Source organism: Nelumbo nucifera, chromosome 1 (genome assembly GCF_055504915.1).
Source record: "Nelumbo nucifera cultivar China Antique chromosome 1, China Antique-T2T, whole genome shotgun sequence".
Classification (NCBI taxonomy): Eukaryota; Viridiplantae; Streptophyta; class Magnoliopsida; order Proteales; family Nelumbonaceae; genus Nelumbo; species Nelumbo nucifera.
In genome coordinates this window covers 113,009,015-113,036,955 of record NC_142649.1, presented here as the reverse complement: position 1 = coordinate 113,036,955, position 27,941 = coordinate 113,009,015, and the positions used below count along the sequence as shown (strand labels likewise).

Here is a 27,941-nt window from a genome sequence, read left to right as displayed (position 1 = left end):
TAGGCCCCAATGAATACCACCAAAGAGACCAAACCAAAGTAACAATCACCTTCTACACCACCCCCCACAACATCTCATAAAGGACCTTCTTGAACCAATGCAGCTGGTTCTTAGTTGGGTAGGAAGAATAGAAGAAGATGAACAGTAAGGCCATCTTTTCAAAGGGTAAAATAGCAATTTTAAAATGTTAAAAGAAGTTATATAAAACGGGAGAACAAATGAGGGTATGCTTAAGAGTTAAGTCCAATGAGATCATGTCATAAGATATATATAAATCTATTTGAAAAAATTAGGATATGCTTAAGTCTTTCACCCAAGTTAAAGTAAATAGTGTGTGAGATGATTTTTAATGTGATTGATTTTTTTTTTTATTTATTTGCTAAGCACTTTAATTAGACTTTCAAGTGTCACTCAAACAAATTTCAATTTATTTTGATCATGAAATATAAAATTTCTATTTTTTTAATTCATTGTATTAATAATATAATATTTTGATTTTTTTTAGTTTAATTTATTAATAACATATAATATGTGAATATATAATCAATGAAATTTGGATATATCTGGCTGAATTCAATGTGTTTACAGGTCTAGAAGAGTTGTAATGGGCACATGGATGGATTACAAACAAAATCACGCACACCGGGCTGGGCAATTAATCTATCACGAGTGAACTCACTAGTGTGCCATATACAAGGTATCCACGTGTGACCCACATCTTATGAATAGGCAACACTGCAATACTGATGTATTATTGCCCAGCCCGGTGTGCATGATTGTCTCCAGCAAATTCAGACTCTGCTAAAGGATTGCAATTTGCATGCAGCAAGGGCACAATTCAAGAAATGAGAATGGAGCTAACCAGATCGGCCATTTAACCAAATTTATTATTTTATTATAATTGGGTTTACTGTTAAGAGTTTCCGAGTCCAACGCCTACCTATAACCTATCCCATTCTCACCATGTATGAATGAGGATTAACATCCTCTTTGATACCACATCAGGAATTAATTAATTAATGTTAGGTGGTAACGCGGCGGAGCGATGGCGCGGATTATGATTATTTAACAAACAAATGATGAGAACTTAGCGTTTGGTCCGTTTCTTACTTAAAATCTTTAGCTTCTTCTAGTCAGACTCAGACCAATCCTCATCCTCATCTACTCATTCACAGTCATCTTCAGCTTTCTTGTGGGGATGGATATATATGAACAACACTGCTGCTTGCCTCGTGAAGCCAATTCAATCCATATTTATTATATTTATATATAATAGATGTGAATGAGATGTTCTATCTATTTTTTTATTTTTATTTTCAATCTAATAATAAACTATTAACAAAAAATCCAAAACTGGATATCTTAATTGGAACAGAGCATATCTCGAGGAAGGAGGGGAGCGATTTCGTATCACTATTGATTACTTATTAGTATGCGATCGCTTCTTTTCTAATTTCCATGTTTGGAGGCTAATGTGTGAGGCGAAGAAAAGACAAAGATAATCAGCCGGTGACCGTTAAATGGGTCGTCGTCGTCGTCGTCGTCATTCTAATATTATTTTGTGTTGAACTGACTTTTTTTTTTTCGAAAATGTGTGTTGAACTGACTCATCACGTGGTTTTTTTATAGCTTACCAAAAGAAAACACAGAGATCAGAGAGTCAGTATTCTTTCACCACAGCACCAGTAATGAACATTCCAATTTGGGTGTCCGACTGAAATCGCCTTCAATGAATAAATGTGGTAGTTGTGGACTTGTAGATGACTAGACCAACCAACCAGCTGCCCGAGTTATCCTGCCCGGGGCTTTACTGGGTTAGGTGTAACCTGCTCAGTTTATTTCTGGGTCAGGTTTGATTTACTGGGTCAGGTCTGCTCACTTTATTTCGGGTTGTTCTCTGGTGGAGTCTGGTGTGGTGTGGGCAACCACAAAAGATAACAAGATATGTTACTCCAAAGAGCAATCAACATTCAACCATTTTTGGGTTGGGTGCGTTATTGGGGAGGGAGCTACTGCATCCCTAGTAAAGCCCCATACCCTTGTCTTCCACAAGAAAACATTTGTCCAAAAACAAATATGCACGCTAGCCATTTCCAGAGTTTTTTTTTTTTTTTTTATTAAAAGTATGGTTTTAAAAAATGATCCGAAAATAGAATCGTTCTAGCCATTGATTTTTAGGTTGATGGTTCGACCATCCTATTTAAATGGATGGCCCATTCTGATAAATAAATTTAAAAAATAAAAAAGCGGTTGATTGAAAATAGGGCAAAAACAAATGTGCCTTCTTTCTGGTAGAAAACGGAGAGCTTTTCTCTTTTTTCCCACCATGGCCAACAGACATTTTGTTTTTGTATCTCTGTCTTGTATTAACTCTTGGTTTGTGTTTTAATGAATAATAAACAATTAGAATGGATCAAGGACCTCCCATGACATTGACATCCAAGTGGGCAAGTGCTACTATAGAAAATGTCACAGCATTTTGACAGAAGGGAAGGGGGAAGAGAGTTGATACAAAAATCTAGGAAAGGGGTAGAAGAAGAAAGAGCTTCATGAACAAGCCAATCTGTCACCTAGTTAGCTTCTCTGAAAATATGCTCATACTGAAGACCTCCCTTGAACATAACTCTCTTCCTCAAGCAACAAGAGATACTACCCTTCAAATTTCAAGGAACTTCCACCTTTTTGTTGAGGCACGAGATGACCAATAATGAATCACCCTTTATTATAATAGGATGTTCCCTACAATTTGTTGTTTGAGTATGTGCTTCTCATACAGTCCATGCTTCCACTTGGTTGATGGTACATGTACCAAGTTTATATGCTTTAACCGCTAGCACCCGACCAAGATGATCACTAACAATACTAGTCACAAAACATTTTCCATCGCTATTACGAGACATCAAAATTTATTTTAATAATGCTAAATTTTAGAGCAATCCAAAAAATTGATTTTCATACTTTGCCTATTCGGACAATATCTTTATCTTTGCTCCTACCAAGAAACTCTAAAAATACTTTGTACCGGTTTCATTGTTATGAATCGTCCATCTTTTTCCCAAACCAATATCATCCCCATCTTTTCTTATTATACAAATTGAGAAAATATGAGATGAGATTCCAAGTAAAGAAGATGACTTTACTCGATTGAAGTAACAACTGGAATCGATCATGTTTAAGTTTGAACTTTGAACTGCAGTGGAAGCCTACTCAAAGAAGCAAAGCCACTCAGTTATAATTGCGGGCTACAAACTTATTTAATTAAGCACGGGTTATGAGGAGGCACGCAATTAATTAAAAACTTTGAGATTTGAGACAATGTGTCAGGTCCAACCGAAAAGGAAATAAAATAAAAATAAACAAGATAACAGGCTGTAGACGCGGGACGAATCTACTTAATTATATGCCCTAGCTCTTGCTTTTGCCTTTGACAATTATAATTTCTGGGAAAAGATGACAAGCATCAGCTCCAACTGAACACCCGATGCAGACCACATATTCGTTTTAAGTTGTCTTAATTAATTTCCTTCTTTTTTTATTCCCTTTTGGTTTCCATCTACTAGAGGTTTGGCATTACTATGAGATCGAATCAATTATAATGATTTTGTCTTAAATTAATAATTGATAGATAATAATATTAATTAAAATATTTAATTTATTATTATATAAATAATTTAATAATTTTCTATCTTTTTTATTAAGATTATATTATGATAAGGGTGGATTTGGCCTTCCAGTGAAATTGTGACACCTGGCATCTTATGCAAGTCAAGTGCAGCCTCTTGACAACTAGGCAGCTCGACATAGCTCGCCACAAGCAGTTTGGCAGAGCCTACCATAGCTCGCCACAGGCATCTCGGCAGAGCTTGCCACAGCTCGCCACAGGCAGCTTGGCATAGCTCGCCACAAGCAGCTCGGCATAGCTCCCCCCCCCAGGCAGCTCGCCACTTGCAGGGTAGCTCGGTACAGAAGAGCAGTTCGGCATATCGCAGGAAGATCTCCTGCCTGATAATCATACCTGACAGATCCGAAGACCTGCACCCACGTCTCTCGCCAGGCGGCGCCGTGCCTGCCAGCCCTGAGAGCTGTCCCTTGCTTGGCAGAGCCGTACTCTGCAACAGTTGCCTACACCCACCACTTCAACTCTGGCAGTAACGGCTGCGGCAGAGAGACAGAGGCGGTTATGCCTGACTTGACAGAGGCTGTTACACCTGATTTGACAAGACACACTATATAAGGGCTCCGACCCCTAAAGACAAAGAGAGGGAAAAAAATGGAGGTACTCTCTGCTCTCTGGCTCTCTCATTTCTCCAATATCATCTTCAAGCTCTCTACAATCAGAGTGCTAACTTAAGCATCGGAGAGTCCCCGCCGGGCAAAGACCCCCGGGTCCTCTGATTCAGTTCTCGCAGGTTCCTTAGCTCCCGTCGCCTACAAAGAAGAGGAAAAGATGGAGTTCTCGTAGGTTCCTCAGCTCCCGCCGCCTACAAAGAGGAGGAAAAGATGGAGTTCTCGCAGGTCCCTCAGCTCCCGCCGCCTACAAAGGAGAGAAGATCACCTCATGCAGAGGGCAGTCGGGTTGCGCTACACCAAGGAGCTCCACCATTCTCTGAGTCACAGACTGCCTAGGAGCAGGGCAAATGACGAGTCCACCAAGGTAACTCACCACCAGGGAGCTCGGCATAGCTCTCCCCCAGGTAGTTCGCCACCAGGGAGTACCACCATCCTCTGAGTCATAGGTCACCTAGGACCAAGTCAAATGATAAGGTACTTAGCCAAAAAAATAAAAAAAAAATGATACATGACTAGAACCGGTTACATCATATTATATTATCAAAATTTAAATTTTAAGTTATATAAACAAATATAATTTTCAATATAATGAGGTCTAACCCTAGACTATACTGATTAATCAGTACAGTTAATAATCTATAATTTTATCCTAATTAATAATTGGTTGGAAACTAATTCTACCTAAATCCGACCAGTTGACAGCCCTAAATAAACTATGGAACCTTAGAAGGAAGGCTCCTCATGGCCTCAAACTAATTAATAGTCCACTCCCTCTCCCTGATATGGATATGGAGTGGAATAATATTATCCTCTTGTACTTTTTCTTGTCAACCATATTTTCAGTGCTTGGAGCAGCATATACGCGAATCAAAATCCCGAATGGTCCCTCTTTAACTTGAGCCCACCACATATATGAAAGTACGTCTTTAGCACACGTACTTTCTAACCATTTCAATATTACCAAATTTCAACACTTTGTCGAATAATTGGATCATGCCTCAAGCTTGCTTCAACATTGAAGCTTCTGCTATTAACAATTGTTAATTTGTTAACATAACAATTGACACTTTACAAGTACCACCACATCACTTCCACATGCAATGTTTTTTTCCTCTTCTGTAATTCTTATTTTATTTTAATGGGTAAAATACAAAAATTTTTCTTGAAGTTTCTGACAATCATAAAAACCTCCCTTATAATTTTATTTTAGCAAAAACTTTTCTTCTATTTTTTATAAAATTAACAAATATTTAACTTCAGACAAAAAACCTTAAAGAGATGATTATTTTTTTGAAATACCTATTTTACCCTTTCTCTAACACTACTCATCTTCTCCTCCATTCGAACCCAAAAGCAGAGGGAGCGACGGCACCGGTGACAGCAGTATGGTGGTTCAGACTAGGACATGAGAAAGAGCAATGCATTTCCAATGAAAACAGAACAGATTACCAATCAGCCCAGATTATCTTGTAATGGGCGATATTGCATTTTATTTTCTGACAATCATAAACTTTTCGCATCGTTAGCCGCAGAGGGCTTTGCAAAGCCTGGCCAACGGCCTACCATGGACAATTGGCTTTCTGGGCATTGAGAATAACTTCTCAGTTCCACGGTTGCACCTTTACACAGCGAAACCAGCATTACCGTGCATTTTAGTACAACCTTACTAGTTTTTGCTACTATGCACCAAACAGACAGAGAGAGACAATCAGACAACGAGGAGAGAAAGAGAAGGAACTTACTGTAACTGAAGTTGGCAAGGCTGCCACAAGGGACGTAATCATAGATGATGAGTTTCTCCTCGGAACCCTAGTAGAACCCTCGTATGCGCACCGGATTGGGATGGCGCAATTTAGCTATAAGCTTGACCTGATTCTCGAAATCTCTGTATCTCTCTATACCACTCTCACCGATCCTTCACACCGCCAGCGTCGTCCCGTTTTCCAGCACGGCCTTGTATGCTATGCTCGAACTAGTCGCTCCCAATATATAAGTTGATGCTTTCAGCAGAGTCTCCAGCTCCAACTCCGTTTCTCCTCTACAGTTACAAGAGACCCTCCCTTCTGTTCTTGCTGCTTTTTCTGTTGTTCACCACCCACCTTTTCCTCTTTGTCTTCATCACTATCAGTGCTCGTTGTCTTGGACGTCTCTTCACCATCGTCATTTTTCTTTCCCAGGCACCAGCATGCCGGCCCTTTCAGTTCCGTTGATGACAAAGGCCAGATATCTTTCCCGTCCATTTCGTCTTTCTTCTCTGCGCATCCTATACTACTGACCAGTTACCACCTTCTTCCTTCTCTTCCTTATTTGGTAAACATAACAGAATATCATAGCTAGAACTTTGATACCAGCCAAATCCCCAAAGATGATGCCTGCAATTGTTCCTGGTCTGAGACCCCTCTGCCTTTGTTGTTGAGTCCCATTCATCGTTCCAGATGACCCAGTTACAGGTGTCGAGTCTATGGTGTTCGGAATAGCTGCAAATGCAGGAGGAGAAGTAATTTCAGAGACATTGGGTGGAGTAGAAAGAACGGAAGTCATGACAGACAGGTTCTTCAGTGGCTTCCCACATAGATCTGGGTTGCCAGCGAATGATTCCGTTTTTTGATTGAGAAAAGCTACGTTTTCTAGGATTTCTCCTGTGAGATTATTGAACGAGAGGCCAAGCGTGACATTCCCCGGGATTTGCTTCCCAAATTCTGGTGGAATCCTTCCGACGAGCCTATTGTACGAGAGATTCAAGTAACGGAGGCTGACTCCAGCGAAATCTGGCAGCAACGACCCGTTAATCAGATTGGAAGACAGATCTAAAACTTGAACAGCTTCGAACACACTTGGAGCACCGCCAGAGAAGTAATTGTTGCTCAAGGAAACGATAGTAAGATTTTGAAGAGCAGTGAGGTTCTGAGGAATCTTTCCCACCAAGGCATTAGCAGAAAGGTTAAGAAACTCAAGGTTCTTCAACCCTCCGATTGTCTCCAGTAATGCGCTTGAAATTACGTTGTTGGAAAGAACGGGGGGTATTTCCAACTGACTAGAAGAAGAAAAAGAAAGTGAGAGAAAGGGAGAGAGGGAGGAAGGGAGTGGCTGAAAGGGGGTGTCGCCGCCGCTGCTTTGCTTCTGGGTTCAAACGAGGAAGGGGATGAATAGTGCCTTTTCAATTGATTATGTTGAGGGAGAGAGGGGCAATAGGAAAGAGAGATTGAGAGGGAGAGAATGGCGGAAAGGGAGAGGTTTCGCATGAAGCACCGCCACTGCTGAGAGTTGCAGTGGTGGTGGTAGAAAATAGGGGCAATGGAAGGAGACAATGCCAAAAGAAGAAGAAGAACAGAAAAGAACAAGAAGCCGAAGAAGATGAGAGAAGAGGAAGAGATCGGATTTAGAGGGGTGCCGCCGTTGCTTCTGCTTTTGGGTTCGAACGGAGAAGAAGAACAATGTTTGAGAAAGGGCAAAATAGGTATTTTAAAAAATATCATCTCTTTTAACATTTTCCATCTTGGTAATTGACTCCCTATTTGTTAATTTTATAAAAAATAAAGAGGAGGTTTTTACTAAAAGAAAACTATAGGAAAGATTTTATGATTGTCAGAAACTTCAGGAGAGATTTTTGTATTTTAGTCTATTTTAATTACCAAAAAAATGGAGATATCAACACAGGAAGAATAGTGAAAAGTATTTCTGCCCATTTTTAACAGATACGTTTTAGATGCCCTGAAGATTGGCCGGATGAGGCCTTTTTCCAATGAGCTTTTGGAATATCGAACTAAACAGCACGATCAGGGGTCGAGCCTTCCCGTCCTTCAATTGGTTTTTTGGCTTTCCCAAAGTAAAAGGAAGAACAAAGATACCCATTGAAGAAGCACTCCCAAATGGTTGGATTGGAACCCTTAAATTGAGGGGACTGAGAAGTGAAAATCATGTCCTCGTGCACACTCAAGCACCCGGGTTGAAGATTTTCCACTGCACCAGACCCAGCTTAAGTTCGAAATTTAACAATTCAACCCGACCCTCCCTCTGCTATTGAATTTAGACCTCCCTAACCTGAAAAATAGAATTAGGGTCTCATATTTAACTATATGAATGAGAGGATAACCCGACCCAATCCAACCCAAAAAAACTGGATTATGTTGGGTTATGAGTTAACCCGTTGACCCAATTAGTAAGTGTAATTAAGACTATTTATGTATTGCTATTTGCTATTGCTAGAAGTTTCCATTTGGCAAACTTTAATCACAGTAACAGAAATATGGGCTGCTTTCGAAGCCCACAAAATAGCCCAATTCTTCAACTATGCCCAATAACAATAACAATAGAAGGGGATTCTCTTACAAGGATTGGAGTTCTTCAACAAAGCTCCATTCCCCCCTGGCGATGCAAGACGACTGTAAGACCATCGTCGGGAGCCTTCCCTGAGGAGTCAAATATGTTCACACCTATCATGAAGGAAACTGCACTACAGACTGGTTAGCAAGCAAGGGTCAGCAGAGGTTCAAGGATTTTTGTCGAGACTTCCCCTGGGATCTTCGGTTCATCTCCTTCCTAGATCTGGCCAGGAGAGCATTCCCTCGTCTTGTGTAATCTTTTTCTCCCTTTTATCAGAAAAAAAGTTTCTACTCTTTAGGCTTTACTACTCTTTCTCGATTACTCTTTCAATTGTTGAATGTTCTCAATCTTTTTTTCTTATGCTTGGAATTTTAAGGAATTATGACATTTTTATGTATTTTTTTTTTTATTTTTTAAGAATAATTCAAATTGACCAGTGGGTCAACCCTAACCCTAAATGTTTGGATTAAAGTATAGCATTTTGCCGACCTTACCCAAAATCAACCCAAAGTATCTTGACTCAACCCAAACCCAAACCACCCAACCCAATTTTCAGGTCTACTATTATATAGTGTAGGGAAAAGAAATTTCCACGTGGCAACTTTCTTTACTTTGGGGTGCCCTACACCCTACCGTTCTCTGCATCATTTTCATGATATCTATGGAATAAACTTTATCAGAAAAGATTTGCCATATGTTAATAATAATTATAAAAATTAAAACATTTCTGAAATACTAGGTATATGTTTGGCATCGATGCTGCAGATACATGGTGCTGTTGATGTATGGATTGGAAGTATCATTTTCTGAGAAAATGGTGTCTTTTTTTTGTTTGGAAACGTTGCTGCCAAGTAGGACATTTCCTGGAACAACAACAATGTTTTCTGTTTGGCATCAATGCTCCAAGAAACGTTTTTAGCACTGGTACATATTATCCAGTGCCAAATCATGTCCCTGTCACTGCCACCTCATGTCCCTGTTGGCAGCAACGAGCTGCAGCTCCAGGAAATGTCAAATTTGGCGTTCTCTAAGCCATGCCTTCCCGATTTCCAAAGTGTGGCTTAAAGAACAGGTTCCAAACAAACAGGCATTTCCTGGAGCACCGTTTTTTTCCAACGTGGTGCTGATGTGTCGTTGTTTTCTATAACAATGGCATCGATGCCAAACAAATGCTAGATGTTTAATAGATGAACCATGGTTTTCAAAACCGGACCAGAAAAACTGGAACCGGTCAGGTGACAAGTTCTGTTTTTCCCCAAAACTGGATTTTCTCCAAAAACCGTTGATTTTGGTCAGCAAACTGCTGACTCAGGTGGTTAACCATTCGAACAGTTCAAACGGTTTAACTATTTTTTATTTTTTATTTTTTTGTCAAAACAGGCCGACCGTTCGATTCGAATGATTAGACCGTTCAACCCAGTAACCGAACCATGACCGGTTCAATCTTAGGGTCGGTTTTAAAAACCATGAGATGAACTGACGTGGAGCATATACGTGAATAGGTCATCCCGGGAGGTTCTCTATATATGTGGTCTGGATCAGCTACATTTGAGTTAACATATATATTTATTAGTAGAGTTAGTTCAGGCCCTCATTGTTTTTTAATAAAAATCTTTTGGTTTGAGACTCTTCAAAGTAATAAATCTGTTTTATGCAAGTTTCATTTCTTTTGTTAAGAATTTATTTATACCATTCAAAGCTGATCCAAATGAAAGGTTACAAATATGGCTGCAAATGGATCGAATTTGGATTGGATTCAAAAATCCGATTATTTACCTCCAAAACCAATCCAAAATCTGATAGGATTTGAAGTCCTTGGATTTGAATTCAAATCCTAACAAATTAGGATTTTATCCAATTCTGTTTTAATTTTTTAAAATATTAAAAATTAAAAAAGTTAATTATTTTTTAACTTTTATATATAATAAATTAATGTAAGTATAACTGAATTTATTATATATAAATCCATATATAATATAATATATACAAATATATTTCTATAATTTTAAATATAATTATATAAATTCTATATATTAAAATCAATAAATATTATAATATAATTCGATTCTGCTTTTAATAAGATCGGATGGAATCAAATCCAAATCTAATTTGATTATTAATTAGATGCAGTTTGCAAAATCCGAACATGATCGAATTATATAAGCACATCATCCAAATTCAAAAGGGGCTTTTATTGTTCAGTCCACCCCCAATAAATCTTAACTCTACCGTACAATTGGGATAGGTGCTAGCTCCGAATTGATGCCAATACACAGGCAGGTGTTGATGTTATAGCCTTATAGGTGGGGGTATCTGGTACCATTGACAGACCTAGCTAAAGAGCTAGGGGCAGAGTCAAGGATTTGGATGAAAGTAATAAAAAGGGGTTTTTATAGTTCAGTCCATCTCCATAAATCTTAACTCCAACGTACATTTGGGGTAGGTTCCAGCTTGAAATTGATGTCAATTCAAGAACAGGTTTGAGTGTTATAGGTGGAGTTGTTTTAAATTATAAATGGTTGTAGGTCTGCAGTTCAAATCAGAATTCTGAGGTTGAGTGCAGTCTAAAAATCCCTAATAACAAAAAATAATTTTAAACGCTAATAACTTAATAATTCAATAATGAATATGACACAGACCAGCAAAACAAGATTCATGGAACCGGATCCCCATCTATTCTGCAAGAAAGGGCCATTTGCATGGAAGGTGTTAATCAGTCGGATAGTTAATCTCCAAGTAGGATGTAGGAGAGCCCAAAACACAGAGGTAGCCCACTGGAGAAGCCCAATACATGTACATAACCGGTCCATGGAAAGCGTGGAGCCTCTAAAATTGACAGATGCACCAGGTCAGGCCAGGGGAACTGGGAAGGAAGCAGGAAGGACTAAGGTCTGACTGTCTGAGGGGCAGCTCTATGTCGTTGTGATTGTGAAGAGCAGTCTCGCGATTCTCGCCCGCCCAACCCAATCTTTGGTCGTGATGGGCCTAGTTTTTATTTGATGGGCTCATACCAACGTACTAAATAAACTTGTGTCCATTTCCATCGCATTTCCCTTGTCTTTCTCTCAAACAAATCTCATTTGGAATCTATATATATACTAATAACGAAATGGGGTATGGACGATCTCTGTAGAGAAAACAGAATCTAATATTACGTATAGTGTATGCATAATTATAAAAGGTAGGGGTTTAATTTGGGCAGGCCCAGCCCGAGTCCAAATCGATCCAATTCAAAATTTTACACAGGTTAGGCTTGGGTTTTTGGTCCTTGGGCTGGCCTCGGGTCTAAGAAATTGGGGTTTTTATTTTTTTGAGTCGAGTCTGGGCCTAGCTAGCCCTTAGGTAGCCAAAACCCAGCCCGAGTCCAGTCCAACTATATACATTCATAATACATATATATATATATATAATTTTAGAGTGGGTTCATTGACCAAGCCAGCCCGGACCCGAACCCAACCCAAATGCATCAAATTACAATGCGGGCTAGGCTCAAGTTAGGAAAATCAGACTTGACCTTGGGCTCAATCTAGGCTCGAGCCTTAAGTCCAAATTTTAAGGTTGGGACTGGATTGACCATAAACCCAGCCCAACTTGCACCCCTAATAAAAGGCTTCCCAGAGGTGTATTTCAAGCCCGGTGGCCAGGCTGAGCAATGGGCAGTTGGGCAGAAAGGAATACCGAAAAACACAACCTTCACCAATTATGGAGAGAACATCTCTTAGCGGTAAGCGAAGTTAAAAAAAGAAAAAGAAAAAGTAATATACCAATATGTAGAAGTTTAATCTCTTAGCGGTAAGCGAAGTTAAAAAAAAAAAAAAAAGAAAAAGAAAAAGTAATATACCAATATGTAGAGGGAAAATCTATGATGCAGAAAAGATATGGTATGGGAAGAGTTTTGACCAATCAAAACCCACCAATGAATTTTGATAAATAACACCTGATTGGCTATCATATTTATGACTCCTGGTCTGAAGTTTTTTAGATATCATATCTTTTCCATGTCATAGTAGAAGTTTAAGCCCATGTTTTGGAGTGCTTCTTTTAGCACTTATTTTGCTTATTGCTTATTAGATTCTTGAAGCACCCAAAAAAGCACTTTTTCACCCAAAAAGCCATTCAGAAAAAAACCATAAATTTCAACATATTGCTTATTACTTTTTGGATAAGCAATTTTTATAAAGAAAATGCCCATTTAAAATGTTACACCAAACATTTAGAAGCTACTTCGAAAAGCCCATACACTATGTAGATCTACCCAAGGATTACAGTATTGATATCGGATATTGTATTAAACAACTTGAATACGGATATGGATACACATACACATACACTTTGAAAACACATGAATACGGATGAAAAATATGAAAATGCTTAGATGTGATAGGAAAACATATACAAATTTCATAAATATATTAATAATATTAAATTTAAGGTAAAATAACAATGAATAATGTATAAATACATATAAAATGTATATTTTGATGATGTATATGAAAGAATATATTATAATTAATATAATAAGATGCATAGATACCAAACAATTTTATTGATAATGTATCAATCAAGAATCCAAAATGCAAAAAATATGCTCCTATTATATTTTAATTATTATATCAGTTATTTTGTATTTTACTATTTTTTACATTTTTACATTAACAAAGAAGTCAACTGAATATTAAATTATCAAATGTAAATTAAAATTCAATTAATAATTTATGAAAATATAATCTCAACCTAAATTATATCAAATGTATTAAAATTTCTAAGATACATATCATATGCAAATTCACAATTTTTAACTACTAAAATCATTATTTCATTATTAACACTTTTATTTCTATAAATTTCTAAAATTAAAAATCTTTTTTTATATAAATGTAGATTAGTAGACTTGATAGATTCAATTTAATATTATATTCTTGAATAATTTATAAACAAATTTCATTTTTGTAAATAATAAATATATTGTAATTTAATGTAAATTAAAAAAAATTAATAATTTAAAATTATACAAAAATAAGTAAAATACATATTCTGTGCAAATTTATAAATTTTAAGTACTAAAATATTTCTTCTATTATTAATATTATATTTTTATAAATTTCTTGAAATTGAAATAATCTCTTGAAACAAATGTGGATTTGATATATTATTTATTCAATCATTTTATAAAATACTAAATTTGAATATTATTTTTTTTATTGTTAGTTGGAGTTAAACATAAATATTTAATATTTATTTGGATTGCCTTTCGACAATAACAATAACACTTATTTTATTTTACATATTAACATAAGTGGTGGGATAGCTTCATGGCTTAAGAGTGAGTGTGTTAGGCATGTAATGGTTATTGGCCCAAGTTCAAATCACCTCAGTGTTGCACGTGCATTCGCGTCTTATACATGGCGATGTGAAGTATTGGTCTGTATTGATATGTATTGGTTGATACAATGCGACAAAGATCGATACATATCTGTATCGGTCCGATACACACAACTGGTAGGATACACTTCCATATATAGCATATCCCGTGCTGGATGCTACTGATACCGATATGATACATCCCGTATCAGATGTATTGTATCGATATTTCAATCCTTGGATCTACCTAATTACTTTGCTCGTAGCCTTTGACTTTCCTTCCTTCTTTGTAATGTTAAGGCTTCTTTCTTTTTTCAATAAGTTACTTACCCGGGTGAGTGCATTTACCCATGTTGTTTTATTTCCCAAGTAAATAATCCAATGACCATTTTATCCAAAAAAAAATCCATTATTAAAATGGGCATCTTTTGTTCCATCAAAGTATTGACAACTTTCTCCCAAGTGGAAAAGTTATTTACCCACCTCCAGGTAAATGATACCTAGGAAAACAAACTTTTCCTGGTCCCCACATAAATCTGAAAAAAGAACATAAGTTTCTTCATCAATCCCATTGACCAACTTTTTTCCCTCTCAAAATTCAAAAAATAAATTCCCCCTAAATATCATGGATTAAGAATGCTTGAAGAAGATCCTTGACGCTTTGCACTCACAAATTGTTTTCCTTTCCTATATAACTAGCGGAGGGGACCCTGCTTCACAGGGGTTGGAATGGAATTGCAACTTTGCTATTTGTTACATTAAAAAAGACAATGGTTTCTTAATAAGAAACTTGCAATTATAAGTAATCAAGTCTTGAAACTCATATAAAGACTTAAAAAAGATCATCATGTGCTCGTTTTTTAAATATTGCTTCAAAAGCATCTCATATAAAAGAATACGATCATACAGTGATAGTTCTTAGTTCTACTTCATAGCTGTCCTTTGTTTCACATTGAGATACTAGTTGACCCAAATAGTAGGACCGTTCGGCCCGAGAACCGTCCAGGCAACCGGTTCGGTTTTACTCCAAACCCGGCCCCTGGAAAAAAAGCGTTGAATCAATCAACGACCCATTGACCCGAACGGTCGAACCATCAACCCATTGATCCGTTCAACAGTTTTTGTCCATTTTTTATTTTTTAATTTTTGTTGTCAGAATGGGCCATTCGTTCTAATGATGCACGATCTGGCCGGTCTTAGCTGTTGATGACCTTGCCTCTGAAATGGGTAACAGGGACCTGAAACGGGAGGAGAAGAGAAGCTCCGGGGAGAACCCGGCGTAAGGGCTCCGAAGCTCAAGTTAGAATCCTTCAAAGGCAAGAATAACCAGATAGCGCGGAAGTTAGCATACCTCGTCCCTGGGGGGTAGAAGCCTTTTATAACCACCTCGCGCACTCACTTCCAGGCCTCCGTCAGGTCGGGCATGATTACTTCTGAACTCCTGCCAGTTCGGGTGTCATTTCCTCTAGTCGGACAGAACCGCCACTGTTCCTTTTGTCGGAGCCGTCTCTGCGGCTAGTGACGACGGTTGCAGGTGGCGGTGGCAGGAAGCCGTTTGAAATGCGGCTGTCAGGCGTCAGATCCCAAATCAGTCAGGTACGTCGCCCTTGGATAAAGACGTCCTTGGTGTCGGGTACGTTTGGCTGGCCTGGTGCTTTGGAAGTGAAGTGTTGGAGTGGCGAGCGAGGTGCCTTGAGTTCGGTTTGGAGTGTTCCGAGCTGTCACGGGTCAGCTCGGGTCAGCTTTGTGAGGCTTGGGGCCCAGTATAGTTCGTGCTCCTTGTAGGGAGCTCGCTCTTAACAGGGGGCTCAGGCTCCTAGTAGGGAGCTCGGGTTTTTAGGGAGCTCGGGCTCCTAGTACCGAGCTCGGACTTGGGGAGCTCGGACCTTTGACAGGGAGCTCGCTCTTAATCAGGGAGCTCGGGCTCCTAGTACCGAGCTCGGACTTAGGGAGCTCGGGTTTTAGGGAGCTCGGACCTTTGACAGGGAGCTCGCTCTTAACAAGGAGCTCGGACTAAGTACAGCGGTCTGGAGTTCGGGCTCGGTAGTGAGTTTGGACTTGCTTCCGATGTTCGCTTTGGGTGCTCTACTGTCCCGAGCTGCTTGCCTTTGCCACGTGTCGGGCGATCGCGAGGCCGGGCCAAATTTCCCTTCATCAATTGCCCCCCACTCCGTGTGACAACGGTTCCGTCTTGGCGCAGGGAGTTTGCAAGGTAGTGGGAGGGTTTTGGTCCGTACTGAGCGCGCTCGCTCCAATTTGATTTTCAAAAAGGGGCACGCGTTCGGAAGTCGTGACGTCAGTTATTCGGGAGTTACGCTGCAGACGCTTTTATTGCGAGGGGACGTGTGCCGTTGCTTCGTCAGTTTCGGGAAGACGCGTGCCGACACCTGTCCTCTGACAAGACGTGCGCCGATTGGTTTTGGAAGACGTGCGTCTTAGCGCGGTTGTGGGCCGTTGGATTGGCTTTGATCTGGGCCGTCGCTTTTCGTACGCTGTGGATATAAATAGTGCGCAGGGGGGGGGGGCGTCCTTGCTATTGTCGTATATCTTGAGCTCGCGCCTTAAGTTTCAGCTCGCGTCCAGGCTTTTCAGTTCGCGTCCCAGGTCTTGCTTGTTCGAGTTCTCGCGGTCTGCTTGTCTTCTTCCTGGGTGAGTATTTCTTGGAATCCTGTTCCGTTTCACGATGTCTGGTTTGGAGGTTTCAGACTGTTCAAGCGGGTCTGATGTGGGTTCTACGAACCAGTTTGCGTCCCACGGTAGTTCAAGCGAGCCCGATGTAGGTCCTGAGGGAGGGGTCGATCCTACCACCCGAGGTGCTTCGGGTAGGTCGGCATCCACCTCCCGCCGTGGCCGGGTTGTAGATCAGTTCGGCCCTTCGACCATGACGCTTGAGGAACTTCAAACCCTCGTAGACTACTATAATTTGCCCAGTGAGTACGGTTATTTTATCCCTACGGGGAGCTTTCCTTGGGAACATGGCCCCGATGAGATGGTGATTTTCCGGGAACAGCTCGCCGCGGGGCTGCGACTGCCCTTCCACCCTCTTCTTGTCGAGGTCCTAAACCACTTCGGTGTGACGGTTGGCCAGCTTCACCCGAACTCTATTAGGAACTTAGTGGGAACGATCTCTTTATTTTGCGACGAAAACTTCCCTCTGGATCTGGAGATTTTTTCTTCTATCTTAATGTTGAAAAAGCAAGTGGGTCCCCTTCCTGGGCGTAGGCGGGCATACTACCTGTCCCCTCGCCCGGGCTTCAAGCTCTTACACGGACTCCCCAATAAGGTCCCGGCGTGGAAGCGGGACTATTTCGGGGTGCGAAGTGCGATGGGGTGGCCGTTTTAGACCGGCTGGGGAGTGGCCGCTCCTGATTCTGGCATCACACTTGATGAGGAGACGGCGAAGGGCCTCCGGCAATGGGCGCGGCTTGGGCTGGATTGCCAATGGTATCTGACGGAGGCCAAGCTTATTGCTGCGGGCTTGAGTTCGGGTAGGTTCTTTTCCTAGTGATCTTGTCTTGTTCTTCGCTTACGTCTTATTGACGCCGAACTCATTTTCGCAGGTACAATGGATTCTCGAGGGTCACGAGGTGCGCACTTGTTCGAGGGGATGAAGAGGAGAAAGCGGGTGGCCAAGCGAGCTCGCGCCGAGCCATCCCGAGCTGCGGAGCCTGAGGTGCCAGACTGTCCGGCAGAGGGGCCTGAGGTGGTTCCTCCTATGCAGGGGCCGGCGGGGGCTCCTTATGCCGAAACCACACACACGAGGGGTCCTTATGCAGAAACCACACACACGGGGGCTCCCGCCTATTCCGAGTCCGCTCATATGCGAGCTAGGCCGTCGGGCTCGGAGGCCCCGGGGGATTTCAGGAGCGTGCTGTCGCCTGTGCATGCTCTTCAACGGAGTAAGGAGGCGATGTTTCCTGAGGAAGTCGCAGCGTGGACTGAACTCCCTCTGCACCAAGTGGCCTGCCGTGCCGTTACTCATGCCATGGTGGTAAGTGATCCCTTCTTCAGAGCTTGGCTTCTATTTTTACATTCGTTTCTCTGACCTCGTTTTCCTTTGATAGGTGAACTCCTCCATTCACGCCTTGGCGAACCAGGTGGAGAAGTGCTCGCGGCAGGCGCGAGCTGCCGAGGAGGCCGCTCGGACTACCGAGGAAAATGCTCGTGCTGCTGATCGCCGTGCGCGGTCTAGGCAGGCGAGGTCCCAGAGGGATGCCGAGGCCATGGGGGTGGTGGTGCAGCGTATGGCGGAAATGAAGCTGGACCTGGAGTACCAGGTCGAATATCTTCAGGAGGATATCAGGGAGAGGACTCAGATCTTCTCTCAAGGCATCAAAGACGCGAGGAAGAAGGCTGTCAGCGATTACATTGCTTCGCCGGATTTCGATGACCTGATGGTAGACTCCTACAGGAGGGGTTTCAAGCTGAGTCGGTGGATGATCCGGAATACGTACCCCGACCTCGATACCAGCGCCATATCCACTTCGCGCATCACTCCGGAGATGGCAAATGCCACGGATGCCGAACCAGACTCCGAGGGGGAGGCAGGTCCTTCGGGCGTTGTCGGAGAGGCTTCTGATAACGATGAAGTAGCCCCGGGCTTGTGAAATGAAATGAAATGAAATGTACACATCTGTTTTGAAATGAAAAGTCTTTTTGTTCATGTACTGGTGTCTTCGAGCTATGTTTTGTGCCGAACTGACCATTTCGGTCCCTCAGTTTGTTTTATGAAATGACTTCGGCATACTTGCTTTGGTGGCCTACAGATAGTACCTTCTCAAGTTGACAACGTTCCATGCTCGGGGTACTTGTTTACCCTCCAGGGTTCCGAGCTCGTACGCTCCCCCCCCCGAGTGTTTTTATTACTCTGTAGGGTCCTTCCCAGTTCGGCCCAAGTTTCCCTACGCCGGGTTCGGGCACCATGACCTTACGGAGAACCAGGTCGCCGACGCGGAAGTCCCTCTTTCTGACTCGCGCGTTGTAGTACCGAGCTACCTTTTGTTGGTAAGCCGCGGTTCGGATGTGCGCGAGGTCTCTCACTTCGTCCAGTAGGTTGAGGTTGGTGCGCAACTCGCCCTCGTTTGTCCGTTCGTCGTACGCTTCTAGTCGTAACGTAGGCACTTCGATTTCCGCCGGGATCACTACTTCGGTGCCATAGGTGAGGTTAAAGGGGGTCTCACCCGTGGCGGTCTTTTTCGTGGTTCGGTGTGCCCATAAAACACTTGGTAATTCGTCTGCCCACAAACCTTTGGCTCGGTCCAATCGCGCTTTTAGTCCGCGGAGGATGGCTCTGTTCATTACTTCTGTTTGGCCATTTTCCTGTGGGTGTGCGACCGATGTGAAGTTCTGACTAATTCCCATACTTCGGCACCATTCTTGGAACTTGATGTCTTCGAACTGTTTGCCATTGTCGGAGATCAGTACCCGAGGTAGCCCGAAGCGACATACGATGTTCTTCCAAAAGAAGTTTTGTATGTTTCGGGCCGTAACTATTGCCAGGGGTTCGGCTTCTATCCATTTTGTGAAATAATCTACTGCCACCACTAAGAATTTTCTCCCGCCTGTCGCTGGTGGGAATGGCCCCAGGAGGTCGATGCCCCATTGGGCGAAGGGCCATGGACTGGTGAGGTACTTGAGGTCGGCCGCGGGCTGATGGTGGATGCTGGCGTGCTTCTGACACTTGCCGCATTTTCTGACGAGCTCGATTGCCTCTGTCTTCATCGTTGGCCAGTAGTATCCTTGTCGAAGTGCCTTTTGGGCGAGGGCTCTGCCCCCCAGGTGTCCGCCGCACAAGCCTTCATGGATGTCGCGGAGTACCAGCTCGGCTTCGGTTGGGCGCAAGCATCGCAGATAGGGGAGCGTGTAGGATCGTCGGTACAACCGTTCGTCTATCCTGACGTATTTGGCTGCCTGGCGCTGCACCCTCTTAGCTGTGTTGCGGTTCGCGGGGAGGGTTCCGTCTAACAAGAAGCTTGCGAGTGGGTCGATCCAGCTCAGCTCTGCTTCGGTGACGGGAGCGACCTCTTCTGCCCCCCCGAGAATGCTGGGCCGAGGCAAGTCCTCTACGTACACGGTTCTCCTGGCGTTGTGGCTCGTTCTAGCCAGTCGGGACAGGGCGTCGGCCTCAGCGTTCTCGGACCTCGGGATGTGCTTGATGAAGTGTGATTGGAAGTTGAGCAGAGCTTCCTTTACTTTTGCCAAGTACGCAATTTAGTGAGTTCGCGTGCTTCGTACTCGCCTGTAATTTGGTTGACCACGAGCTGGGAATCACTGCAGATAACCACGTGCTTTGCCCCGACCTTGCGCGCTAGGTTTAGCCCGGCTATCAGTGCCTCGTACTCTGCCTCGTTGTTGGATGCCGCGAACTCAAAGCGTAGTGCGTATTCCAGTTTTGTTCCGCCTGGGCCGCGTAACACTATTCCAGCCCCGCTGCCTTGTTGGTTCGAGGAGCCATCCACATGAAGGATCCAGGGCTCCTCATCCCAATTCGCGCTTGGTCTAACCAGGAGGGAAGCCACGCTGGCTGCTACTTCACAAGGCTCAGACTCGTTTGGCTTGAGAGCTCCGAGTTCGCCCGAACTGGGGACCTCGGGCTTGACCAGTTCAGGGGCTCCGGGGTTGAATGTGCACTCCGCGATAAAATCTGCCAAGGCTTGGGCCTTGATGGCAGTTCTTGGCTTGTACTGGAGATCGTACTCGCTGAGCTCGATGGACCACTTCGTCAGTCGGCCGGAAATCTCGGGTTTGAGTAAGACTTGCCTCAGAGGTTTGTCGGTCAGGACGATGATGGTGTGGGCCTGGAAGTACGGGCGGAGTTTCCGTGCTGCTATCACCAGGGCATATGCTAGCTTTTCTATCTGCGGGTACCTTGTTTCTGCTCCCTGCAAGATTTTACTAACATAATATATGGGTCGCTGGACCCGGTCTGCCTCCTTTACTAGTACCGAACTGACTACCTCGTCGCTGGCTGAGAGGTATAGCTCTAAGACTTCGCCTTCCTCGGGCCGAGCTAAGGTTGGTACTTTGGCGAGGTACCCTTTTAGCTCGTCAAACGCGAGCTGACAGTCTTGGGTCCATTCGAACCCTTTGCCTTTGATCGCTTTGAAGAAGGGTAGGCAACAGTCTGCCGATTTGGACATGAAGCGGCTTAGGGCGCCTATGCGGCCGTTTAGCCTTTGGACTTCTTTTATTTTCCGAGGTGGTCTCATATCTAGGATGGCTTGTATTTTGTCCGGGTTGGCCTCGATGCCACGTCGATTAACAACGTAGCCCAGGAACTTGCCCGAGGTGACGCCAAAGACACATTTGTGGGGGTTTAATTTCATGTTATACTGACGCAGGATTTGGAAGACAGAATCTAAGTCTTGTATTAATTCTTGCGAAAACTGTGTTTTGACGACCATGTCGTCTACATAGCACTCTACCTTTGTGCCGATCAGGGGCCGAAACAGCTTATTTACAAGTCTTTGGAAGGTCGCCCCGGCGTTTTTTAACCCGAAGGGCATGACCTTGTAACAGTATATACCGAATTCGGTTATGAAGCTGGTTTTTTCCTCGTCGGACTGGTCCATCCGGATTTGGTTGTAGCCTGAGTAGGCATCCAGGAAACTTAGCAATTCGTGTCCCGAGGTCGCGTCCACTAGACGGTCGATCCTAGGAAGGGGGAAGCAGTCTTTCGGGCAAGCTCGGTTCAGGTCGGTGTAGTCGATGCACATGCTCCACTTGTCGTTCGCCTTTTTCACCAGCACAGGGTTGGCCACCCAGCTCGGGTAATGGACTTCCCTTACGAAGTCTGCCGCGAGGAGCTTTTCGACTTCCTCGTCGACTGCTTTCCAGCGCTCCGGGGCTAAGTTCCGTTTCTTCTGTCTAACGGGTCTGACTAAAGGGTCAGTGTTAAGTTTGTAAGTTATAAGATTAGGGTCAATGCCGGGCATTTCGGCCGCGGACCATGCAAAAATATCTAAATTTTGGAGTAAAAAACTTACCAGTTCGGCCCGTAGGGGTTCCTTGACAGAAGCACCAATCTGGAGTGCGCGAGATGGGTCCGTAGGTAAGGTCGGGATCGCGACTGTCTCTTCTGTCGAAGAGGCTCGTTCTTCGCCTTGCTCCGTAGGCCGCTCCAGGTCGAGGTCGCCGGCCGGCTTGGACTTGCCCTTTAGGGCGGCGACGTAGCACTTGCGGGACTCGAGCTGGTCGCCCCGCACTACCCCCACACCGAAGTCTGTAGGGAACTTCATTGCCAAATAATAGGTAGAGACTACCGCCCGCAGGATATGCGTGAGTGGCCGTCCTATTATGGCGTTGTATGGGGAGGGGGTCGCGACCACCAGAAAATCGTGGTTGAGTCTGACCGCACAAGGCCACGTGCCGACCTCTACGGGCACCGTTATCTTTCCAAGGGGTCTGACTTCCTCCCCGCTGAAGCCTACCAGGGGAGTGCTTGCAGGTTTTAGGTCGCTCCTTGGCAGTTGTAGCCGATCAAATGCCGACTTGAATAGGATGTCCGCCGAGCTGCCTGAATCTACGAGCACGCGCCTAACTTCGAAGTCGCTGATCCTGAGTTTAATGATGAGTGCGTCGTCATGAGGGTAGCGAACTCCCCGCGCGTCGTCTTCTGTGAAGAGGATCGGCTCCTCGGTCTTCAGCCTCTTTGGGGGGTTCCGCTCCTCGAGGACCGCTTCGCGAACTGAGGTCCGAGCTGCCGCTGATGTGCATCCCGCCACCACCGAACCTCCTACAATTACATGGATGGTTCCCCGAATTGGCCTTTCTGCCGGAGGCTGTCACTGCATCGGTTTGGCGGGCCTGCTGCTAGTCTCCGGGGCGTCTTTTAAGTGTTCGCCCGGCTGATCCGCTTTATTGCTATTATTGTTGTGCTGTACAAAGTTTCTTACGTAACCGCGACGGATGAGCCCCTCTATCTCGTCTCGGAGGTTATTACATAGCTCGGTACTGTGACCGTGGTCCCTATGGAAACTACAATACAAATTCTTGTTTCTTTCGTTCGGATTTCCCTTTAGGCGAGGTGGCCATTTCACGAAGGGGGCGTCCTTGATCGTCATTAGGATCTCGGTCCGCCTTGTGTTCAGTGGCGTGTAATCTGTCCGAGGTGGGAGGGGAGCTCGGAATGACTGGTTTGGTTTCGGGTCCCGGGCCGGGTTTTTCCGGTCGGCCGAGCTAGAGGGCTCGCCGTCCCTCTTTCTTTTCTCGTTTCCGCCCTCGGTTCTTTGGTTGATTTCCTCTTCCTCCGTCCTCATGAACTTGTCCGTGAGCTTGAGGAAATCGGCCACGGTCGCGGGCTGGTTAGCTACCATGTGCCACTTGAATTCCTTGTGCGTCACCCCTCTTTTTGCTACGGCGAGCTGTACCGCGGGGTCCAACCGAGGTATCTGTAAGCATGCCTCGTTGAATCGTTTGATGTAGCCCCGTATGGGTTCTCCTTCTCTTTGGACTACTCCGAAGATGCTTTCCTCTGCTCTGGGGCACCGTTTGCTGGTAACAAAGTGCGCCATGAAGACCTATACGAACTGAGCCCAGCACTTTATCGATTCGGGGGCCAGGTTCCTGTACCAAGTGCAGGCTACCCCCTTGAGGGTGGTGGTGAAGGCCACGCACATGCATGATTCGCTGGCCCTGGCGAGGTGCATTTGAGACTGGAAAGCGTCCACGTGGTCGTTGGGGTCGAAGGATCCGTCGTACTTGTCTAGGGGCGGGAGCTTGAAATCTTTAGGCAAGGGGACTGCCAGGAGTTCTGAGGCGAGGGGGGAAGGAACTGAGAGAATCGGGGCGATTCCTACCTCGTCCGAGCTCGTCTCGCCTTTGCCTCTGAGCTCGGATAAGACGCGGGTGGCGGTTCGTCGACTTCGACGGCGTCTCCGCTGCTGAGTGGGCCTTGTGCTGGCGCTGCTGGCCTCCGTGTTGCCGAGCTCGATGGGCTCGGAGTTCCGGTAGTCTGCTGCTGTCAGCGCGCCGAATCAGTTTCCCACCAGTGGGGACTCCGGTTTTGAGACCCGAGGTGCTGACCTCGCGGGCGAGGTTCCTGATCCGCCTGCGAGCCGCGAGGCGGGGATGACTTTTCTTTCTCTCCGGCGTGGGGATGAGGCCTGGCTGTTTGGGGGATTCTGGGGCCTGGAGGCCTTTCCTTGGTGAAGGCGCCCATCCTGCGGAGAGGCCTTTACTGGCTTCGGGGCAGGGTGGCGAGGTGGAAGCGGCAGTTGGTTCGGTGTCAGTTGGGGAAACTGCTGCTGATAGTGGTATTGGGAGAGGTTGTGCAACACTTGGTGTTGGTGAAGCTGGTGTTGCTGGAACTGCTGCATCTGGGCTTGCATTGCCTGCATGCATTGCATTAAGTCGTCCAACCGATTCTGGCTAGCTGCCAAGGGGACGGCGGTCGGTTCGGAGAAGGTAGTCTCGATGGGAAGAGGGAAGGAGATGTTTGCGGAGGGCAGGCTTATAGGTGCCACCGTTTGTGGCGTAGTCAGGTTGGGGATTCCATCCACCGTGAGGGGGATGGTGAACTGCCCAACACACACTACGGGGACTTGGAGCTGTTCCCCGGTGGTGTTTGTCTCTGTGCCGCGTCCGGCGTTGCTGGATGAGGCCATAAGTAATGAGTTCTTTAGAGAAGAAGGAAAGGGTATGAAAATTTTGGAGGGAGGCTTTTTGAAGCGTTTCCCACAGACGGCGCCAATTGATGATGCACGATCTGGCCGGTCTTAGCTGTTGATGACCTTGCCTCTGAAATGGGTAACAGGGACCTGAAACGGGAGGAGAAGAGAAGCTCCGGGGAGAACCCGGCGTAAGGGCTCCGAAGCTCAAGTTAGAATCCTTCAAAGGCAAGAATAACCAGATAGCGCGGAAGTTAGCATACCTCGTCCCTGGGGGGTAGAAGCCTTTTATAACCACCTCGCGCACTCACTTCTAGGCCTCCGTCAGGTCGGGCATGATTACTTCTGAACTCCTGCCAGTTCGGGTGTCATTTCCTCTAGTCGGACAGAACCGCCACTGTTCCTTTTGTCGGAGCCGTCTCTGCGGCTAGTGACGACGGTTGCAGGTGGCGGTGGCAGGAAGCCGTTTGAAATGCGGCTGTCAGGCGTCAGATCCCAAATCAGTCAGGTACGTCGCCCTTGGATAAAGACGTCCTTGGTGTCGGGTATGTTTGGCTGGCCTGGTGCTTTGGAAGTGAAGTGTTGGAGTGGCGAGCGAGGTGCCTTGAGTTCGGTTTGGAGTGTTCCGAGCTGTCACGGGTCAGCTCGGGTCAGCTTTGTGAGGCTTGGGGCCCAGTATAGTTCGTGCTCCTTGCAGGGAGCTCGGGTTCTTAGTAGGGAGCTCGCTCTTAACAGGGGGCTCAGGCTCCTAGTAGGGAGCTCGGGTTTTTAGGGAGCTCGGGCTCCTAGTACCGAGCTCGGACTTGGGGAGCTCGGACCTTTGACAGGGAGCTCGGGCTCCTAGTACCGAGCTCGGACTTAGGGAGCTCGGGCTCCTAGTGCCGAGCTCGGACTTAGGGAGCTCGGGTTTTAGGGAGCTCGGACCTTTGACAGGGAGCTTGCTCTTAACAAGGAGCTCGGATTAAGTACAGCGGTCTGGAGTTCGGGCTCAGTAGTGAGTTTGGACTTGCTTCCGATGTTCACTTTGGGTGCTCTACTGTCCCGAGCTGCTTGCCTTTGCCACGTGTCGGGCGACCGCGAGGCCGGGCCAAATTTCCCTTCATCACGTTCGAACTGGACGGTCGAACCATTAACTTGGAAACCGGTGGCCAGAACGGTTCTGTTTTGAGGTCATTTTTTCTAGATGTCAATAATTAGATGAAATAACTTTGTAGTCATAGTCATGGGAAGGGTGGACATTGCAAGGGATTCTGAAACCTTGAAAGATAAATCCAAAGTGACCTTAAACACAGAAAAAATTGGCGCTAAATCCGCCAAACTAGAAAAGCCAAGGAAAAAACAATCAGAAAATCGAGTCCAAAGTTTCGATTTGAGACAGAGCTAAACATACATGCAATCAAAGAAAGAGACAAAGCAAATCGTCTTGTAAGAAAAAAAAACATTACACAAGAAAACCCAAAGAAAAAACAAAAGAGAATAAATAAAATGGTGGTAAACCCTAAATTGTACACGCTTGAATAAAACCAACAATGGAAGAAACATTTGAATAGTGAAAATCCAAAAGCATAAAAAACCATGGTTTTCAAACTGTTGTTGACCTAGACAGATGGACATTTCGGCCCAGGAACCATCCAAGCAATCGGTTCCGTTTTACCTCAATCCCTGTTCCTAGCAAAAAACCGTTGAATCGAGCAACGGCCCATTGATCCGGGCGGTCAAACTGTTGACCTATTGACCCGTTCAATGATTTTTGACTGTTCTTTTTTTTATAATTGGGAACCGTCCAGGCAACCGGTTCCATTTTATCCTAATCCCGGTCCCTGGCCAAAAACCATTGAATCAGTCAATGACCCTTTGACCCGAGTGGTCAAACCTTCGACCCGTTGACCCATTCAATGGTTTTAGGCCTTTTTTTATTTTTTAATTTTTGTTGTTAGAACGGGTTGTCCGTTCAAACCAAATGGTTGAACCATTGATCTGAAAACCAGTGGCCAGAATGATTCCGTTTTCGGGTCGTATGAGTCACACATTTGAATGACATAACACGTATGATACTGCTTGGACCTCACACACTCAATTTTTTGCCTGTAATTTTTGTTGAAGAAGAAGACCAAACACCAAAAAAAAAAACAAAACAAAAGCAGAAAATGAAAAAAAAGGAATATATCGCACACGGTCGAATAAAGCCAACAGTAGAAGAAACCTTTGAATAGTAAAAATCCAAAAGCATAAAAAACCATGGTTTTTGAACTACCGTTGACTCGGACAAACGGACATTTCAGCCCAGGAACCATCCAGGCAACCGGTTCCGTTTTACCCCAATCCCGGTCCCTGGCCAAAAACCGTTGAATCGATTAACGACCCATTGACCTAAGCGGTCGAATTGTCGACCCGTTGACCCACTCAATGGTTTTGACCATTTTTTTATTTTTTAATTGGGAACTGTCTAGGCAACCAGTTCCGTTTTATCCCAATCTTGGTCTCTGGCCAAAAAGCATTGAATCGGTTAATGACCCATTGACTCGGGCGGTCAAACCATCGACCCATTGACTCGTTCTATGGTTTTTGGCTGTTTTTTATTTTTTATTTTATTTTTGTTGTCAGAATGGGTCGCCTGTTCAAACCAGACAGTCGAACCGTCAACTCGAAAACCAGTGGCCAAAACGGTTCCGTTTTCAGGTTGTATGAGTCACACGCTCGAATAACATAACACGTATGATACTGCTTAATGGACCACACACACTCAATTTTTTGCCTGTTAATTTTTGTTGTCATAATGGACCATCCATTCGAACCGGGTTGTCAAACCGCCATTTTTTATTTTTTTAATTGGGAACCGTCCAAGCAGCTGGTTCCGTTTTACCCCAATCCTAGTCCTTGGCCAAAAACCATTGAATCAGTCAACGACCCATTGACCCATTGACCCATTCAATGGTTTGTTGCCCTTTTTTTATTTTTTATTTTTATTTTTGTTGTCAAAACAAGTTGTACGTTCAAACTGGGCAGTTGAACCGTCGACCCAAAAACCAGTGGCCAGAACGGTTCCGTTTTTGGGTCGTATGAGTCATGCACTCGAGTGACATAACATATATGATACTGCTTAATGGACCTCACATTCAATTTTTTCCCTGTAATTTTTATTGTCAGAACAGGCAATCTATTCTAACCAGACGATCGAACCGTCAACCCAAAAACTGGTGGCCAGAACAATTTCATAAATTTTTACTTATAATTTTTGTTATTAGAATGGACCATTCGTTCAAACCGGACGGTGAAACCATCGACCCGAAACCAACAGGGGAGACCACCCGTATCCCTTTAATAGATATATATGAGATTCCTTGCAGGTAACTTCTTTGA

At 44.6% G+C, this 27,941-nt stretch overlaps 1 pseudogene; it reads right to left on the bottom strand.

Moving 5' to 3' along the window:
* Nucleotides 1-5,699: 5,699 nt before the first annotated feature.
* The window catches only part of LOC104590156 (putative LRR receptor-like serine/threonine-protein kinase At4g37250), a 37,832-nt pseudogene continuing 15,590 nt past the window's right edge, over nt 5,700-27,941 (bottom strand).